Here is a 13,479-nt window from a genome sequence, read left to right as displayed (position 1 = left end):
TGGTCCCTCTCCATGGCTGCCCCCCGCCCCAGCTTGGGGTTCGCCTCTTTGGAGGGTCTGCCCTGAGCCTGGGGCTAGTTCCTGCTGCCCCGAACTGATGCCCATGTTCTCAGCCGTGGGGCTCTCCTGCCCGCTTGGCTTGACAGCAGCTCTTGAGTCGATGAAGTGACATCAGCATCATTCCCCAGGGCCCTGAGGTGAGGCAGAGGTTCCCCCAGCTTCCGGGGAGCTAGAGCTCACCCCAGGCTCAGATCAGCCGGAGTTCGTGCAGCCAGCCCTCCCGCGAAGTAATTACTGTAATTTCCCCTGCACAGCCCTCAGCTCTCGGATGATATTGTGACCGATATGTGAGCAGCGGGAACACTCCCTGCCCTTGTAATTGAGGGTTTGGAGTCACTGCTGACATCTCCAAAGGGAGCTGGGGCTTCGTGGCGTGTGTCGGAGGCGTCACCTTTGAACTCTGGCTTTTTGACTCTGTGGCCGCTCTGCAGATCCATTAATGACTCATGGGTGGGATGCGTTGATTCCCTGTCTCCCCCGGCCCTGTGTTCCCATCCCTGGTCCAGTCTGGAGCCTTGCAGTAGCCCCGTGAGCCAGAGGCAGTGTGTGGCCCTGACCCGGTCAGGGAGAGAAGTTGCATGAGCTGGGACATCGTGCAGCATGGGAGTGGCAGGGCAGGGCCGGGCTAAAACTGGTGTCCCTGCACCCACAGTGCGTGTTTTGTCGCTGTCCCTTCTGCGTAGGTGCCCCGTGAAAGAGGAACCCCTGATGATTCTACCACCTGGCTCAAATTGTTACAGAAGAGCATTAATAAAAGCAAAAACCATGACCTTGGGCTCTGAGGGCTCACCAGGCACTGTCCTCCTCGTCCCGTAAGTCGAACACATCATACCTCCTGGCAACCAGCCATGGTGATGGTCCCTGATTTACTGATGAGGGACCTGAAGCCCAGAGGGCAGGTGCTGACCTGAAGGTAGGGAACCAGAAGGTGATAGCGCCCAGATTGGAACCCAAGCAGTCTCCAGCCCTGAGCTTCTAACCTCCCGCCGTGCGAATGGCAGAAAGTTGGCATTCTTGGACGTGTAGTGTTTCTTGTTCGGGGAGCTCATTAGTCCATTTTTTTCATCCACCTCCTTATTCATTTACTCATTCAGCCTTATTTATGGATCCCTGTTATTGCCAAGCATGGTTCTAGGTGTTACAGATTCAGTCCTGAATAGAACAAATTTCCCACCCCCATGGAGTTTCCATTCCAGTTGAGGGAGGCAAATCACAAGCAGAAAAGGGGCGCAGTTTCAGATTGGGAGAGCTATCGAGAAGAATGAATGGAAGGGGGATGTGGAGTGAGGGGAGGGGGAGACTAGCCAGTGTGGTCAGGGATGGGCGCTAAGCAGAGACCAGAAGGAAGCATGAGAACATGGGGAAGAGATTCTTGGCACGGGGTGTGGTATGTGCAAAGGCCCTGTGGTAGGCTTGTGCAAATCATGCTTGAGGACCTGTAGGGAGGATGGTAGGAGGTAAGGTCAGAAGGGTGAGTGGAGAGATGCTGTTGGGAGTTGGGGGAATGGTGCATCTGAGTCCCGCTTCTCCCAGAGGGAATGACATCATCTGGCTCCCACTGTTGAAGATAGGCTCTTGGGGGGTGAGGCGGAGGCAGAAGGACAACCCAGAAGCTGGTGGTATAGGGGAGAGATGATACTGGCTGCCTAGACCTGGGGGGTTCTAAGGAGTCTCTTTGAAATCTCTCCTCTTGACCCTTCCTTGTCGGGCTGACTTCTCTGTGTCCTTCCTTGGCAGCTAGGACCTTCCCTGCACTTGTGCTGGGGGTGAGTCTGGCTGCTTCTGTGCCTCGGCCCCTGTGTGCTGCTCTTCAGGGCCCACTGGGCTGTCTTGCATCAGCCTCTGGGGGCGTCGGAAGCCCTTTGCTCTCGGATATTGAATGAAGATCTGTGCACGCGGTGTTTATCCTACTTAGGTGCTCAATATCTATTTTTGGCATCTGCAGAAATACCTGGTTTGTTTGTAATCTGCTCAGTGCCTCTTGTTGTTGCCTTTGTTTATTTATTTCTTCAAACAAGAGCTACCACCACCCCCCACCCCTGCGTGGCTTCTCGGCTCCCTCCGATTCCGTGGGCTGACGCCAGAAGGTGTTAAGCCAAATTACTTAAGCGGTTGGCAACTTGGCCTTTTCCTGAAAGCATGAGGGTCGTGGTGTGTCTGGCTGTGCCCAAGTCCCTCTAACGAGACTGGGTGTCTGTGGGGTCGGTTCTGAGAGCTGGGTGTGCATTTATCTAGGTGATGCGAGGTTTAGACTTTTAGGTAGGGCTCTTTTTTTGGGCAAACCACGGATGTGGGCTCTGGTCGACATCAGCAGGAAAGGAGGTGATCAGGAGGCAGCTCGCAGAATCAGAGGCTTGGCTAAAGGATTGGTTGGGAAAGACCAGGGACCCAAAGCCTTCTGAGATCCCACGGGGATGGGTGGCCCCAGTCAGCTTGAAATGATTCTGCAGTTCTGGAAATTCCAGGTCCCGGGAGAGAAGGCATCTCATGGATGGGGTTTGGGCCACGTGACCCGTCTTGGTTTGGCGGCGTCCTGCCAAGAGTGCATTTTAGAGGGGGAGGTCGGTCCTGGAAAGGCATCTGCGCATGCTGGTGTCCAAAGAAGAGGGGACAGGTGCTTGGCTGCTACGAATGCCCTCTGTCCCCAGCAAGGGTCTCAAAGATGGGCGAGCTGTCCTGGCCTTTGAGATGCCAGGGGCTGTGTCTGTCCCACATAGAGTGTTACAGAATAGGGCCAGACTCCTCCAAGTGATTGGGGGACCAGAGTTCAGGGTGGAGTTTCTGGGTCTGGGGGAGGTTACAGCCCCACTGGGTCTCACTGGGTAGTCTTGGGAGGGAGGGTGAGGGGTGCTCCAAGTGAGGCTTGGGCAAGATCACGGAGGCTGGGATGAGCCTGCAGGCTTTCGTGGAAGTGGAGAGCCGCTGGTGGGTCACTGGGAAGGAGTGGGGAGTGCTGCGGAAGTGACAGGCCGAACATGGAATTGAACCTTTGAGGAGTTCAGGCTTAAGAGGGTAGCTGCGTCTGGTTGCGGTGGAAGCGGGCTGGGAGGAGTGCTTCGATAGAGCACCTACTGTATACCTACACTCCACTAAGTGCTTTGTTGTGGTCTTTTTTAGCCTGTACAGTGACCCAACTCGACAGTACAGCTGCTTACTCCTGCTATACAGAGAAAGACGCAAGGGCTCAGAGAGGCGACTTGGTCAAGGTCACACAGCTAGCGAGTAGTGGAGAGAGGGTTTAATCCCAGGCCTGGCTAACATTCTCTCCTCGTCTAGGTTACAGAATCATCAGCTGTGAAGCTGGGCACCCTGCAGAGCTGCTCTGGGCTTTTGTCCACATATTTTTCTTCCTCCATATTCTTAGGCATGTGGAGCGTGGCTGTGGGCAGGCAGACGTGGCCAGTGCAGTGGGGTTGCAGCAGGTCCGAGGAGACTTTCTCTTTTTTCTCCACCCTCCCTCCGCCCCCCCCCCCCCACAAAGTGCTAGAACAAAGCTGGCAGAACTGGAATCAGCAGAAAAATCTAATTTTCACCTTGGACACGTTTGTAGCTGACAGATATTAACCCCATCTCCAAACTTTCCTTCCAGGCAGGTCTGAGCTGAGTCCTACCCTGGACATTGGGTAATGAGTTCACTGTGCGTTTTTAGGCAAGATGTTTCTTCTCCACGGGCCTCAGTATTTCTACCAGTAAAATGGGAGTAGTGGTACTCAGGGTGGGTTGGGGCATCATGAACGCAAATGCTAGTGGAGGGGGGGGGGCCTCCACCCTCCAGGAAAGACAAAGATGTGAAATGGGTGAGGGAAGAGGATGCTGGGGATGCAGGGGTCCTGCCTGGAGGGGCAATTCCTGTTTAGGTCTAACTGGTGGTCACTATATAGGGCTGCCATTGCCAGATCTTTGAATTATTTTAAGAAAAGCCAGAAATCTGAGTTGCACTCTTTAATATTTCAAAATTTAAATGTTAGCATTTAGAAATTTTGGGGAAAAAAATGCAGGCCCATGAAGGCAGCTTCCTGGGCTGAAATCAGCCTGTGGGTCACCGGCTGGCAATGCCAGAGTGGGATTATTTGGGTTTCTTCCAGCTGGATGAGGTACAACTCCGTTTCATATGCGTATAAATAAAAATCAAATATTTGCCTTCTAGATCTATTGACTTGTAATTATTGATGAGCCCGAGGTTTATAATGCACATTTGAGCTCAGAAGTGATGATGGGGTAGAAACCTCTTTGAGAAACTTTAATCACAGAATAGGAATCCCTGAGCCTGTCTCTGTCCCTCTGGACTGCTGCCTCTTATGTCTGTCTTTAATCCTTCTTGGAGCAGACACAGCCTAGCCTGGTTTCCATGGCAACAGAGCATGCTACCTCTCCAGATTTGGAGAGGGAAAAGCAGGGCGGGTGGCCTTGAGGTTTCTTTAACCTGGACCGCAGACCCAGGGATTTCTGCTTTCTATCTTTGCAAGATCCTGGGTGGAACAGTTTTATTGGAAGCCAGTGGGCAGCCCAAGAGCAAGATTTATTGGCTCTCATGAATTTTTAGAGACCTCTGGCTAGAGCTATTGACTTTATATAATATCTGCTACTGTTCCCAGTTTGGAGGGTCCTTGTGGATCAGTTCTGGAGTATCCAGAGAGCAGTGAGTTCACTGGTCCTTTTTAGGGTAGGCTTGGGAAAGACCTAAAAGAGCCAACAGTGTTAGAAGAGGGTCTGGGGGTCATAGTGGCCAGTAGGCGGAGCAGGTGTTCTGGTCATTCCCACCATGCACAATGAAGCCAAGAGGGCCCATTGATGCCGGAGAAGGATGGCTGCCCTGGGGCTGGGGTGTGTGCTCTCAGCCCCAGGCAGCAACCAGGAAGACTGGGGGAGTGGGTAAGACACGGACACTGGAGTCTGACTGCCTGAGTTCAAATCCTGACTCTACCACGTGGGGCTCTGAGACGTGGGCAATTTATATCAACATCACTGACTTTCTGTGTCCTTATCTATAAAATGAAGACTATGGTACTAATGTCCTCATAGGCTATTGTAAGATTGAAATGGTGCATGTAAAACCTATAGCATATAAATCAGCAAACTTTTTGGGCATACTTTTTCTGTGAAGGACCAGCTAGGAAGCATTTTAGGCTCTGTGGGCCATCTTGTTTGCCAAACTCATCAAGTCTGCTGTAGCGACTTGAAAGCAGCCATAGACAATATGGAAATGATGGACGTGGCTGTGTTCCAATAAAACTTTATTTATAGACACCGGGATTTGAATTTCATATACTTTTCATGTGTCACCCAAGAGTCGTCTTTTTCTGAGTTTTTTCCCCCAACTCTTTAAAAGTGCAAAAGCCACTCTTGGCTCAGAGGCCACATAAAAGCCGGCAGTGAGCTGGATTTGGCCCATGGGCCATGGTTTGCTGACTCCTGCTGTAGGATAATGCCGATGATGTGTTTGTTAAGTGTTAGTCACTGATGCTACCTTTATGGTCAGCCGTTATTCTTTTCATCCTGGGGGGGGGGGGGGGGGGGGTGGGAAGCATTAAAATTTTTGGCCCAGAAAGAGGGGATTTGGGCCGGGGGAGGGAGCGTGCATAATAACCATACCACTCAGGAAGGGAAGATGTTATCCCGGCGGAGGTATCTTCCAGTATTTGTGGGCAGAATTGACAGGGAGATGGATTTTTGGCTCCAAGGCTTCTAGCAGCTCCTTGCAACAGACGGCCTTGGGCATCGTGAGCTCCTGTCACTAGAAGAGCTCAGGCAAAGACTGGACGCCCCTGACACGCTGAGGATGGGCGAGGCTGGCTTGCTGGATGGACCGATGCTGCAGGGGTCTGAGTTGGGTTCCTGTGGCTCTGGTCACTGGGAGGAGGGTGTGTGTATGTGTGTGTGGGGTTCCTATTTTCCCATGGTCCCTTTTCCTAATACTCAAAGCCCCTTGTCCCTTTCCTTGCTTCTTGAATAACCCGGTGTACGGGGCCAGCACTGACCCCATCGAACCAGTGGGTGAGCTGGGGGATAGAGGATGAGCAGGACACCTGACTAGACCTGCTGGCTAGGCGGGCAGGTGTGCTTGGTGGAAACACATGGACGGTGGTCCTGGATCTGGTTCCCATCCCAGCTCTGCTGCTTCCTGCCTTTGTGCTCCATGGTAGAAAGGTTATTTAACTGCTCTGAGCCTCAGTTTCCTCATCTGTAAAGTGGAGGTAGAGAATCTCTCTGACAAAGTAGCTGTTATTGTATATAAAATGCCTAGCATGGTATGTGGCGGATAGTCGATTTTCCAGCAGTGCTCATTCATGTCCACTGTAGTTCTGGCCTCTCATCCCAGAGCTAGTGTGTGGCCTGTGAGGGTCAGGGAGGATGTCCTCTGGGATGTGGTCTGTCTGCCAGCAGTTTGCCGTAGGGGAGCCTTCCCCAAACCTGTTGTGCTGGCAGCTTGGGGGAGGGATAGGCATTAGGCAGGAGAGTCTGGGCTGCCCACAGGCCAGGGACCTTCTCCACCAAGATCCAGAGACTCTCATGTCGGACAAGGAGTCGGTGATCCTGAGGATGACCTCTGGAAGGACCAGAAAGCCAGAGCGGATTCTTTTCCTGCACCTGTGGGGCTACTGTACTCTGGGGCCTAAGGGAGGGACATTGCTGGGGAAACTAACAAGGAGAATGGATGTGTTCAGCTGAGGCAGGCCCACGCCTGCAGGTAGATGCCCACGGTCATACTACCCACCTTGTCTCTGCTTTGTGGGCTGGGCTCTCTGCATGAGTTACTTGCCTTGGGCAGCCCATGAATCCTCATGGCCACCCTTTGAGGGGCAAGCAACTGCTACCCCACTTTATAGATGAGCAGACTGAGGCTGAGAGCTCAGGGCACCTGTCTAGAGCCGCAAAGAAGGAAGTTGGTGAGTTAGCATTTGCAGCTGGATCTGATTGCAAGTGCCTCACCCCCCAATCCACCATCCCCGTCCCTGTCACCTTTCAGCTAAGCCCTGATAAGGAGAGTGGCCAAGATTTTTAGGGTGGTTGCTCTGCCCCAGACCCTGTTTCAGGTCACAGTGTAAAACAGTACGTGTCCTCTTGCATTTTTAATTTTATCATCCTTACCATCTTTCTAGGAACTATTCCCACTTCACAGATAAGAAAACGAGGCACAGAAATGTTGCATAACTTGCTGGAGGTCACAAAGCTGAACTGTAGATCTGGGATTTGAACTCAGGAACTCGAACTCTGAAGCCCATTCTCACTCCATCCTCTTGTCTCCAACTTGACTATAAAGTGCTTTAGCATAGTATCAGACACAGAAAAGATGTGCAATAAACATAAAAATCCAAGACCAGGGGGCCAGCGTGAGCTAGGTAGGAGATTGGTGAATCTGGACTCATCTTGGACTTTGCGTCCCCTTCTGTGCGGTGGGCACGTGACCCTCCGTTACTCTTGGCTCATGGTGTGGTTTGTGCATGCGGAGAGAAGCCCCTTCTGCTATAACCTGATAGACAGATGTGTGCCTCCAAATCACTGTGCAGTGCAGAATTGCACAGTACGATCCCACGGGGTTTAGAGGGGAAATGGGGTTCAGCACAGCACTCAGGCTCTTTATCAGTGACACACAGGAAAGGGTAGGAATCTAATGAAAAGTGGCTGAGTTCCAGCCACGTTTAAGGCTAAGGAATACACACCTACCAAATCAGTGTGGTGCTTCATCTGGAAAAAGACCTGAAGTTTGCACGTGGGAGTTACGCCTACTCTTGCTGCCCCTCCTCCCCAGTTCCGGCACCTGTTGCCCTGTGTACCAGGGGAAGAGGAGAGAGGTAAAGAGAGTGAAAGCCCAGTGGGCAGAGAGAAAAAATATAAAATAGTCTGGCGGGGGAGGATAGGGAGAGGGCATCCGGTTGCTTGTGGAGGGGCAGAAGGAAAAGTCATGGGAAACGCTGTGGAAGAGTGTAATGTTGTAGTGGCAGGTGTGGGTGGGCGGGGCAGGTGCGGGTGGGCGGGGCCCTTGTCTGGTGAGGTGCGTATGTTTCACTCATTCCTTGGCTGCTGGGCTCAGCCATGTGGTTTTCTGTTCGCCCGGTGTTTCTTGTGGACGAAATGACGTGTGAGCCATGAGACATTCGTGCAATGCTCACGTTGTTCCCTAATTTATGAATCACAGCAGAGCATGTCTGCGTTTTCAAGACAAGTGTGACGGCAGAATTGACTCTATGTTGGAAGGTCAGGAGTTAGGACGAGTGGCGGGGTCTCTTCTGAAACACAGACTTCCTTGTAAGGTCCACCTCCCCCTGGAAGATGGGCTTGTACTCTGCAGTTTGGGGCTAGGACGGCCTCTGGGATGGGGTGAAGCTGCTCCTTCTCTCAAGTATGTCCCCTTGCTGGCCCCCCAAAGCTGGTCTTTTGGAATCTCAAGGTACCACCTTGGCTTCTGTAGGAAACCCCCAGGCCACCCAGCATCAGCAGCTCCCTGAGCTTTCTGCTGTTTGGGCAGTAAGTCCCCAGTGCTCTGGTGCTGTGGGAGCCTGGGGGGTCTTTCTGTGGCCACACTAGGTGGGTCTAGGAATCCACTTTCCTTTGCAGTAGAGCCCCCGGTGGGGCCTCCCTGTGAGTAATGAGGTCTTGTGAGCGGCTCCTCCTTGGAGCAAAGAGAGAGAGAGAGAGAGAAGGATTGCTTGGAATTTATTAGTCTAATTACATTTTCCTAATGTGGTTGACCCTCGCTCGCAGCAGGGCTCTTATCAAAGCCGCAATCATACCAACATTATTGGAGTTTTAATAAGAGTCAATTGGTTATTGTCCTTGCTGCGTCGGACACTGTAGACGTAATCCCCAAAGCCCCTTGGGGAGGCAGGGAGCTTTCTTGCTTTGCTGGGATATTATTTACATTAATAACAAGGATTAGAGACTTGTTTTATGTGTTTAGGAGAAGCAGAGGATTTCTTTGTTCAGGCAGATCCTGGCCACCAGCTGAGCGCGGGGCACGGCGTGGAAGTCAGGAGCATGCTGGGCTGGGACTTGGGTGCTCACTGCTCACCACACATTGCTGTGTGAGCTTTGGCAAGCTGCCTCACCTCTCTGGGCCCTCCTGTGTGAGACGAGAGGACCCGAGTCATGTCAGCAAAGTGAGAATGCCCAGGAAGCGCTTTCTTCGCACAGAGCAAGTGTTCAGGGCAGGCCGTGTTGGAAATGGCCAGATCGGGGTGTGGTGGTGGCCGGGGTCCACCTCTGTATGTTCATTAACTGTGCTTTAAAGTCCAGGAGTTGGGGCGTCTGGGTGGCTCAGTCGTTAAGCATCTGCCTTTGGCTTAGGTCATGATCTCAGGGTCCTGGGATTGAACCCTGCATCAGGGTCCCTGCTCAGTGGGAAGCCTGCTTCTCCCTCCCCACTCCCTCTGCTTCTGTTGCTTCTCTCACTATGTCTCTCTCTGTCAAATAAATAAATAAAAAATCTTAAAAAAAAAATAAAGTCCGGGAGTTTTCTGGAGTGAGCATTTCTGGAGTATTGGCTTACCTTACATAAGTTTGGGGGAGGGGGTTAGTCTCGCCTGGTGGAGAAGAGATGGAATCACAAGGGCTCAGATTTCTGCTCTCCTATCTGCTGTGTGACTTTGGCATCATGCTTGACCTCTCTGTGCTCGAGCTTCCCTGTCTGTAAAATGGGGATAATCAGAGGCTCTCTCTCAAGGGTTAGTGAGAGGATTAAGGGAGGTGATCCCTGCAAAGTAGTAGGACAGTGCGGAGCCTGTGCCAAAGATATATTGGTTATTGTGAGGTGGACAGGGTGTCCGAGTTTCGGTATTTTGCTTTATAAAGTGGGGGACATGCTGCCACTTCTGCAGGGTCATTTAGAGGGAGTGGTGGGATCGTCATGTCATGGACTTCTGGTTCTCCCCTGACCCGAGAGGCGTCACTTCACGCCCTCTCACAGACAAGGGCAGTTGGAAGGGCGTGCTCTCCGTCACGCTGGGCATCGTGGCTGATCACAGGCTCCAGCCGCAGAGCCAGGGTAGGGGTGTAGGCAGCCTTGTCCTCTGCTGTGTCCTTAGTGCCCAGCACATAGTAGGTGCTCAATAAATATCAGGACCACACCCCTGCCTGCATGGAGCTTACGGTCTGTAGATGGTGCTAATTGTAATGGTGGAAAATAAAGCAGGGAAAGGGATACTGGAGAATATTTAGGGAGATTTGCAATTTTAACTCCCCAGGGGCCAAGGAAAGCCCACAGAAAAGTACCATCTGAGTAGAGACTCTAAAGCGGTAAAGGAGCAAGCTGTGCAGCTGTCTGGGGAAGGGTGTTCCGGCAGCAGGAACAGCAAGTGCAAAGGTCCTGAGGTAGGCCCATTCCTGGAGCATTTGAGGAAGAGAAGGGAGCTAGAGATCCAGGAGTACAGTGAGCAAGGGGTGTAGAGGGTGAGGGCAGGGCCCCCCTGCTCTGACCTCCACTGAGGGCACCAGACTCTAGGCTGGATGGAGGCAGCTGGAAAGAGGCTGAGGAGCACCTTCTTTGGAGTCTTGGTGCCAGTATCTATGTCCCATATCTGACAACAGTATCCCCTCTCACCTACTTGGATGCATCTATCCCCTCTGATTTGGCCTGTAGCCCCTTCGTTTACTTGTTCAGATGCAGGGGACCCGACCCTGGAGCCTGGGGCTGAGGCGAGAGGCCTAGAGGTTCCTGAGAAATGCTCCCCAGAAAAGTCCAGGGGGGCGGCCCTGCTGACTCCTCAGAGAGGACTTGTCAGATGAGAGCGGAATCCAGTCTGACTCTCAAAATACAGGGGGCACCCTGAGGCCAGATAGGGCAGGAGTTGGCGAAGTCACCCCAGGAAATTAGAGACCCAGAACCAACATTGGGCAGGAAGTCTGGGGCCCAACAGGTCCTGGTAAGCAGGGCAGGAATGGGGGTCCTGGGAGAAGCCTGCAGAGGCTGGCACTGCCCACCCTCTGTGTTAGCTTCTGGAGCCTGGTTTAGCTCTGCCCGGCAGTGGAGGACAGTGGAGGAAAGAGGGTTGGCCTGACAATGGGAGTGACCGAGAAGTTCATTACAAGCCCTGCACTGGGGACGCGGTTCTAGAGGGAAGTCAACAGACAGGTGCCAGAGGCCAGGAGGTTCAGCCAGCCCAGGCTGTGCCGTCAGCATTCAAAGCTCAGGTGGGCCCAGAGGTGACACCAAAAAGGAAATCTTTGTGGGCCTGGACCTGGGGTGTGTGCTGTTCCCTGTCAAGGTCACGCACATCAGTGAGAGCTAAGTCTGATGGGCCAATTCAGTCCTCATCCTGACTCAACACCAAAGGTACAGCCTCCATGCCGGCTTGCTTCAGTTCCGTGTCGCTCTTTATGTTTGAGAACTTCTCTTTTGGAGCTCCTTTGAGGCTTCTCCCTTCCTCTCTCTTTCTCCTTCTCTCCCAACACTCCCCTGCCCCAGCTACTCTCAGTCCGGTGGGGAGGACAGAGCAGGGCTCATGAGCCCAGCGTGGTGTATGGAGGGGAGGTCTTAGAGCTTAGAGGGGAGGGATTTCTGGGCAGTGTAGGGAAGTGCTGGTCTTCCTGGGAGAGTCAGGAGGGCTTCTTGGAGGAGGCGTCACTCCTCCAAGGCAATGAGAGGACTGGAAGAGGAGAAGTTACATGGGAGTCTAAGGTGGGGTAGAGGGCAGGGCACTGCAGGCAGAAGAGCATGTAGGTAGGAGTGCAGCATGCCTGAGAGCCTGCAGAAAGTTCTCTATGGCTGCCGTTTATCTCTGAGGGCTGAGGGGGGCATGACAGAGAGGGGCCTGAGTAGAAAATGCACTGAAGGTCTTAGGGAGACTGATAACGCAGTAGTGCTGGTCACATGCCATCTCTCGTCTGCAGCCCTGGGAACACGGGGTATTGTCTGCCTATGGAGATGTCCAGGCATGGAGGTTAGGGTCATCAGCCCAGGTCACCCAGCCCATAAATAAGTGATGGGACAGGACTGGCACCCCTTAGCTTCTTCTCCCTAACCAAGACTTGAGACCTGCCCCTGAGGGCCACAGGGAGCCATAGCACGCTTTAGAGCTATGGACAGAAGCTTGTGGAGAGCACAGCATCAGGATCCAGGGCAGGAGGGGACCTCCCTCCTTCCCCTTCCACGGGGCTCTGGTGAGAGCTGTCTGAGAGGCACTGCTTTGGACCTGGAAGACAGCAGGGATCCTCTGGGGGTTGACAAGTCCACCTGCTTCGTGCCTGGAAGCAGGCAGCCAGGACTTGTATGCTGGTCTTGAGCCCTTCTGCTTCCTGTTCTGGAGCCTTCTGCTCCCTTTGTTGCAGGGGCAGCTCCCGGAGGTGGGAGGGAGACTCCCTGCAGCCCCCCGGGGGTTTGGGTAGCTGCGTTCTCCCGGAGCCCGTCTCTCTGGAGCGGACTCCGCTTCCCTTCCATGCTCCTCTCCCCGCTTCTCCCTGCCACGTGTCCCCGATGGCCTCAGCTTCCCTTCCTGGCAGCCATGCCATCTGCGAGCTTGGCAGTCTCACGCACACTCTTCCGCTCAGCTCACTTGTCAGGGTTTTAAATAAGCCCCGCTCTCGCACCGATCCCTAGGGTGGCCTCACTTTTTATGCTTTTGCTTCCAGAGGGACCTATTTGTCCCTTTTCTTTGCTTTCTGTTCCTAAGCCGGGACTTCAGCATGGCAGAAGCCCAGCCCTCAAAAGTGCAAATCGCGGGCATGTTCCGCTAGGTCAGAACATTCAGGAAATCCTAGATACCATGTCCTGGCTCTCGAGGAGCCTCTTAGCATCTCCGGAGTGCCGACCGTCTGTTTACATACAGCATGACCCCACCATCCCTGCCAGTGACTTCTGCGTGCCCAGCATCCCTCGCTCGAGTGCCTCCTGAAATTCTTTACCCCAGGGCCCTCGGCATGCGTCATTCCCGCTCCTCAGTGTGTCCTGATTCTTTCACTCGTACCACCAGACAAATGCATGCCCAGAGGTGGAAGGCGGCCCCGTGTCTGAGATCCTTGGCCAGCGAAAGCAGGTGTGGGAAGGTGTGTTCACTCCGCACACCGGCTCTGATAGATGACCGCTGCTAAGCGGGACGCGGAGAGATCCCAGGCTGCACTTGGACTTGGTGGGAAAGAATCTGATGATGGATTAATGATGTCTGCTATGACGGTGAGGGAGCACAGGGGTGGTGTGTGTGCTAGAATGTTCCATCTGAGGCCAGGGAGACTTGCCTCTTACCCTTACCTCGCTCACCATGCCGCGTGCCCTGGAAGCTGGCAGAGTGGGTATGGTGCCCCTTGGTGGCCTGGAGGGCTGAGTGGGAGACAGGTTGGTCCCAGCTGGTTTGGAGAATAGTTAGGAATTGCTCTATCTTGAGATGTGTGCTTTTCCAGGGGCATGTGCCTCGCCAGTAGCAAGTCAGGACGTGCCCCCTATGCCAAGGTGGGCTGAGGCAGCTCTGGGAGGTTGGGGATGAGCAGGGG

Source organism: Enhydra lutris, unplaced genomic scaffold (assembly GCF_002288905.1).
Source record: "Enhydra lutris kenyoni isolate GAN:26980312 unplaced genomic scaffold, ASM228890v2 scaffoldscaffold38, whole genome shotgun sequence".
NCBI classification, from domain to species: Eukaryota; Metazoa; Chordata; class Mammalia; order Carnivora; family Mustelidae; genus Enhydra; species Enhydra lutris.
Note: the sequence above shows the minus strand (reverse complement) of the source record.